General features: G+C 39.7%; 1 protein-coding gene across 2 annotated transcripts in view; it reads left to right on the forward strand.

Moving 5' to 3' along the window:
- Positions 1-6281, forward strand: part of ZNF250 (zinc finger protein 250) — a 30962-nt gene extending 24681 nt beyond the window's left edge. Inside the window, exon 7 of one of the 2 annotated variants that reach the window (XR_006819608.1) lies at positions 5868-6281. The gene's annotated coding sequence lies outside the window, so the exon portion shown is untranslated. Of the gene's footprint in view, positions 1-1367; positions 1780-5867 lie in introns of those variants that run through there. The other variant, XR_006819607.1, reaches the window with a different exon arrangement.
- The last annotated feature ends 422 nt before the right edge of the window (positions 6282-6703 follow it).

The following is a 6703-nucleotide window of genomic DNA, read 5'->3' on the forward strand; positions in this document are numbered from 1 at the left end:
GGGGGTGCCACTGGCTGTAGGGACACCCATGTCAGTAGGAGGAAGGGACCCCCAGAGCAGCAATCCCTAACAAACAACCCAACGAGAAAGTATCAGGGCCATTAGCAGTGAGTGATAAGGCTGAGGATGTGAAAGATGGCTCCCATTAAAACCAACACAGAGGAATGCAAGTTTCCCGAGTAACCAGTCAAATGCGATACCAACCAGAGTCATGCCCATTTAATTAGCAAGCAGAGGTGAAAATTACAAGACTCAGTACAGGGAGATTGTGTGGGACTCAGACTGTGTTCCACTCAACTTTGCATCCTGACATGGAAGGTGAATGTTTCCAGTGATTCACTGCTGGTGACATCATCTATTGGGTACAACCACTCTGCCAAGCATTTACATCAATGTCCTTTAAAAACGTTTTCCTGTTCCTGGGGGACCTGGGTGGCTCAATTGGTTAAGCATCTGCCTTCGGCTCAGGTCATGATCCCTGGCTCTGGGATTGAGCCCCATGTTGAGCTCCCTGCTCAGTGGGAAGCCTGCTTCTCCCTCTCCCTCTGCTTATACTCTCTTTCAAATGAATAAAACCTTTTTAAAAAAATTATCCTGGTCCTAAGAATGTATTCTAAAGACATCACTTAAAAAGAATAAGACCAGGGTCCCTGGGTGGCTCAGTGGGTTAAAGCCTCTGCCTTTGGCTCAGGTCATGATCTCAGGGTCCTGGGATTGAGTCCCACATCTGGCTCTCTGCTCAGCAGGGAGCCTGCTTCCTTCTCTCTGCCTGCCTCTCTGCCTACTTGTGATCTGTCAAATAAATAAATAAAATCTTAAAAAAAAAAATAAAAAGAATAAGACCTGAAATTTAGTCACTGTAACATATGTCCGTTTTATAGGCTTAGATAGAATTGTGTTGCTGTCACAAAGGCAGCTGTCCATGGAGTAATGTCATGCAGGAAACCATCCCTCCAGCTAAACAGCTACTTGGCCGGGAAGAGCTGTCTGAGGGAACTATTTGGGAACTGTAACTAGTCAAACACTTACTTGCAGCTTCCAGGAGTGAGTTTGATGAAGAAGGTAGTAAATTTCAGCAAATTTCAGTGAACTTCCTTGTCTAGCACTGTACCTACATGCCCATCCCCTACCCCATGGCATGCAGCATGTGGACAGCAGCCTACATTCCTGGCACGACTTGCTGCAGCCAGATTGCATACAGCCCTTGTCCTCCATGTATCAGGCTTGCATGTTTGGACAGTTCATTGCCACTTTTGATCACTGTGATGCTAGCACAGGTTTATCTGCCATCGTTTTAACTACTGATAGTTTCTGGGGAGGGACAGAGGATTAAGGAGATACTTGTTTCTTCTCTTTTTGGGAGACAGACACTCAACGAAATCTTCAGGATGCTGGATGACCACACAGTGGAACACAAACTTCAAAGACCACACACATTGAAGAATACAAACTTTGGAAAACTGAAAAAAGTCACAGATGGCTCCATCCATCGACAAGTAAGATTCAGCAGTCTCTGAGGAGTAGGAGAATTAGAATTCCAGAATCACCACACATAACACTCAAAACATCTAGTTCTCAACAAAAAATATTACAAAATATACAAAGAAATTGGAAAGTATGGCCATTAGTGGGGTAAAAATAACTTGATAGAGACCATTCCTGGAGGGGCGCCTGGGTGGCTCTGCCTAAGAATCTGACTTTGGCTCAGGTCATGATCCTGGGGTCCTAGGATCAAGCCCAACATTGGGCTCCCTGCTCAGCAAAGAGTCTGCTTCTCCCTCTTCCTCTGCCTGCTGCTCCCCCTGCCTGTGCTCTCTCTGTCTACCAAATAAATGAATAAATGAATACCAAATAAATAAAAAGGAAAGGAAGGGAGGGAGGGAAAAGAAAGAAAAGAAAAGGGAAAGGGGAAAGAAACCATTCCTGGAGAAGTCCAGACACGGGATTTATTAGTCAAAGTTGTTACATTAATGGTCTTAAATATGTTGAATGACCAAAAGAAGCCATGGACAAAAAACTAAAGGAAATCAAGAAAATGACTATAAACAAAATGAGAATATTAATAAAGAGACAAAACTTATTAAAAAAGGAACCAAACAAATTCTGGAGCTGGAAGTACAATAACTAAAATGAAAAACACTCACTATAGCAGCTCAAAGATTTGAACAAGCAGAAGAAAGGGTTAATGAACTTGAAGATAGGACAAGTGAAATTATCCAGTATGAGGAGCAGGAAAAAAAATAATGAAGAAAAATGAACAGATCCGATAAACCTATGGAACACCATAAAAAGTACCTACATATGTATCATACAATTCCAAGAAGGAAAAGGAAAGAAAGGAGCAAAAAGGTATTTGAAGAAATAATGGCTAGGACTTCTGAAATCTGAAGAGACGTGAATACGCCCATCCAGGAAACTCACTAAACTCCAACAGGATGAACAAAGAGAGATTCACAGTGAGATTGTAGTCAAACTGTCAAACCCCAACGACAATAAAAATGAAAGCAGCAGCAGAGAAACAATTCCACGTGCACAAAGGGGCCTCAGCGGGACTAGCGGCTGATTTCTCTTCACAAACCATGGAAGCCACGAGGTAGCGGGATGGTGCATTGATAAGTTTGAAAGGAAAAGCATTGTCAACCAAGAATTCAATATCCAGCAAAACTACCCTTCAAGAATGAAAGTGAAATTAAGACCTTTTCATATAAAGAAAAGCTGACAGAGTCCATTATCAGCAGACCTGCTCTACAAAAAATGCTGAAGGGAGTCCCCTGGGCTGAAATGAAAGGACGTTATGAAAGTGACTCAAAACCATAGGAAAAAATAAAGAACAGTAATAAAAGTAACTAAATAGGTAGTGTTACTTTACTTTTGTTAGGGTTTGTAATTCTCCCTATATGATTTAATATTCAAATGCATAAAACAATAATCATATGTCTGTGTTAGCGGACATAAAACAGATAAAGGTGTGCTCTGTGACAATAGGATATTTATACTATTAAAATTACATCAGTATTGTTCAAATTAGGTTGTTATAAGCTTAAGATGTTAATATAATCCCCACAGTAACCACAAGGAAAATAACTAAAAACATACAGAGTACAGAAAAGGAAAGAAAGGAATTAGAATGGTATACTACAAAACACACACACACACAATTACAAAAATAGGCAATAACAGAGAAATTGAGGAACAAAAAAAAAGAAGACATAAGACATGACAGAAGTAAATCTTTCATCAGTAATCATATAAAATACAAATGGATTAAACTATCCTGTTAAAGGTAGAGACTAGCAGGTTGGATTTTAAATAATCAGGATCCAACTCCATGCAGTCTATGAGACTCACCTCAGATATAAGGAACAAAGAGGTTGAAAGGATGGAAAAATATATTCATGCATAGTAACTAGAAGAGAGTTGAAGTGGCTCTAATATCAGACACAAGAGACAAGCTGAAACAAAACAAGGTTAGAGAGAAAGAAGGAAATTATAGATTGATAAAAGCTTCAATATAGCAAGAAAATATAAACACATACACATCTAACATTAGAGTCCCAAAATAAAGCAAAGATGACAGATTTGAAAGGGGAAGAAAAAGTTCTACAGTAAGGATAGGAGGCTTCAGTACTCTGCTTGAAATAATAGATAGAGCCAGACAGGAAATCAACAAGGAAAGAGGACCTAAAAGACATTAAAACCAGTTAGGCCTAACGAGTATCTATAGAACATTCCACCCAACAGCAGAATACATACTCTTCTCAAATGCACATGGAGCATTTTCCAGATCATACTATATAGTCTAAAAGCAAGTAATAATGTATTTTGTTTTATTCTATTTTATTTTTAGAGAGAGCAAGCAGGAGGAAAAGGGCAGAGGGAGGGGGAGGGAGAGAATCTCAAGCAGGCTCCGTGCCCAGTGTGGAGCCCAGTGTGGGGCTTAATCTCATGACCCTGAGATCATGACCTGAGCCAAAATCAAGAGTCAGACGTTTGTGGCACCTGAGCAGCTCAGTCAGTTAAGCATTGCCTTCAGCTCAAGTCATGATCCCAGGGTCCTGGAATTGAGCTCTGTATCAGACTCCCTGCTCATTGGGGAGCCTGCCTCTCCCTCTGCCCCTCTCCACTCATACTCTCTCTCACTCTCAAATAAATAAAATCTTTAAAAAAAAATAAATAAAAAGGCAGACACACTTAACCAACTGAGCCACCCAGGTGCCCTTGTAATATATTTTAAAAGATTAAAATCATAAATTATCTTTTCCAATCACATAGAATAAAACTAGAAATCAATTACAGAAGAAAAACTGGAAAATTAAACCAAGGTCTTAAATAATAAATGGGCCAAAGAAGAAATTACAAGGGAATGTAGAAAATACCTAATGACAAATGGAAACAAAAACAACACACCAAAGCTTATAGGATGTTGTGAAAGCAGTGCAAAAAAGGAAACCTACATCTTTAAAAGCATACATTCAGGGGCATCTGGGTGGCTCAGTCAGTTAAGCATCTGTCTTTGGCTCAGGTCGTGATCCCACGTGCCAGGAACAAGCCTGATGTTGGGCTCCCCGCTTGTCGGGAAGCTTGCATCCCCTTCTCCCTTTGCCTGTTGCTCCCCCTGGTTGTGCTCTCTGTCAAATAAATAAATAAAATCTTTAAAAACAAAACAACTTCAGTTTCTTGGTAAAAGCACTCAATAAACCAGAAATAAAGGGAAATTTCCTCAGCATAATGAAAATTATACAGAAAAACCTAATGTAATAGATAATGGTAAAGACTGAAGGCTTTAAGATCAGAAAAAAGTAAAGGATGCTCATTTTTGCTTCATCTATTCAACAAAGTCCTCGAAATTCTAGCCAGAGCAATTAGGCAAAGAAAATAAGTACAAGGCACCCAAGTTGGAAAAGAAGTAAACTATCTGTGTTCACAGATGACATGATATTCTACAAGGAGACCCTGAAGACTGCACCCACACCAAAAACAAAAAACAAAATCTTAGAAACAAACTAATTCAGCAAACTAGCAATATACAAAATCAAAACATAAAAATTAGGTGCATTTCTATACATTGATAATGAACAGGGGCACTGGGTGGCTCAGTGGGTTAAATGTCTGCCTTTGGCTCGGGTGGTGATCCCAGCATCCTGGGATGGAGCCCCACATCGATCGCAGAGCAGGGAGCCTGCTTCTCCCTTTCCTGCTCCCCCTGCTTGTGTTCCCTATCTCTCCATTTCTCTCTGTCAAATAAATAAATAAAATCTTTTTAAAAATTAAAATAAAAAATAATCCAAAAAAAGAGATTAAGAAAACAATTCCATTCTCAATAGCATTACAATAAATACAATACTTAGGAATAAATTTAATCAAAGAGGCAAAGAACTTGTACACTGAAAACCAGAAATGATCACTATTAAACAAACAAACAAAAAGAACATGTAAACAAATGAAAATACATCCGCTGCTTTGGGAAGACTTGACAGGATTAATATGACACCACCACCCTAACTGATCTACAAATCCAATGCAACCCCTAACAAAAGCTGTGATTTTGCAGAAATATAAAAATACCATCCTAAAATTCATATGGAATCCCAGACAGGGAACCCAAATAGCCAAAATAATCTTGAAAAAGAACAAAGTTGAAGGACTCCCTCCCTGATTCCTACACTTCCTATAAAACTCCAGTAAATGACAGCATGGTGCTGGCATGTAGATGAATAGAACAGAACCCAGAAAGAAACCCCTACATATATGGTCAAGTGATTTTAGAAAAAGGTGCAAAGACCATTTATGAACTGTTTCCCACCCACACACACCCCACCATTCATTATGTTGAAAGTCTAATCCAGTGTGCTTGTATTTGGAGACAGGGACTGTTAACAGGTGATGAAGGTTGAGTGAGATCATATCCGGGCCTCATCGGATAGGGCTGGTGCCCTTGTGCAAGGAAAAGCCGTCTGAGATCCTCTCTACCATGTGAGGACACAGTGAGAAGGCAACTGCATCTCCACAAAAAAGAGAACCTCACTAAGGCTCAATCAGCCTAACCCTTGATCTTGGACTCGGTTTCCAGAACTATGAGAGACAGATTTGTTCTGATATATTGGTTTTTTAAGCCACCCAGTCTGTATTTTTTTGGCAGCCTGGGCTAATACAGGTACCTCCTTTTATTGTGCTTTGCTTTACTGTGTCTCTTACAAACTGAAGACATGGCGTGACCCTACGTTGAGCAAGTCTATTGGCACTACTTTCCCAATAGCACTTACTCACGTTGTGTCTGTCACAACGTGACCCTGCTTCTCCCTCTGCCCCTCCCCTGCTTGTGCACTTTCTCTCAAATAAATAAAATCTTCAAAAAAATGAAGTGTTTACATTAAAGTTTGTACAGTTTTCTTAGACATAGTGCTACTGCACACTTAATACACTGTATTGTATATCTAACTTCCCTATGAATGGAGAATCCAGAACTTAATGACTTGCTTTACTGAGATATCTGCTTTATCACAGCGATCTGGAACTGAACACACAGTATCTCTGAGGTGTGCCTATACTATTCAACGGGGAAAACAGTCTTTTCAAAAAATGTTGTAGGGAAAATTGGATGCAAAAGAAGTTGGACCCTCATACAATACACAAAAATTAGCTTAAAATGGATCAACAACCAAAACCTAAGACCTAAAGCTATAAAACTCGGGAAAAAACATAG

Source organism: Meles meles, chromosome 1, assembly GCF_922984935.1.
Source record: "Meles meles chromosome 1, mMelMel3.1 paternal haplotype, whole genome shotgun sequence".
NCBI classification, from domain to species: domain Eukaryota; kingdom Metazoa; phylum Chordata; class Mammalia; order Carnivora; family Mustelidae; genus Meles; species Meles meles.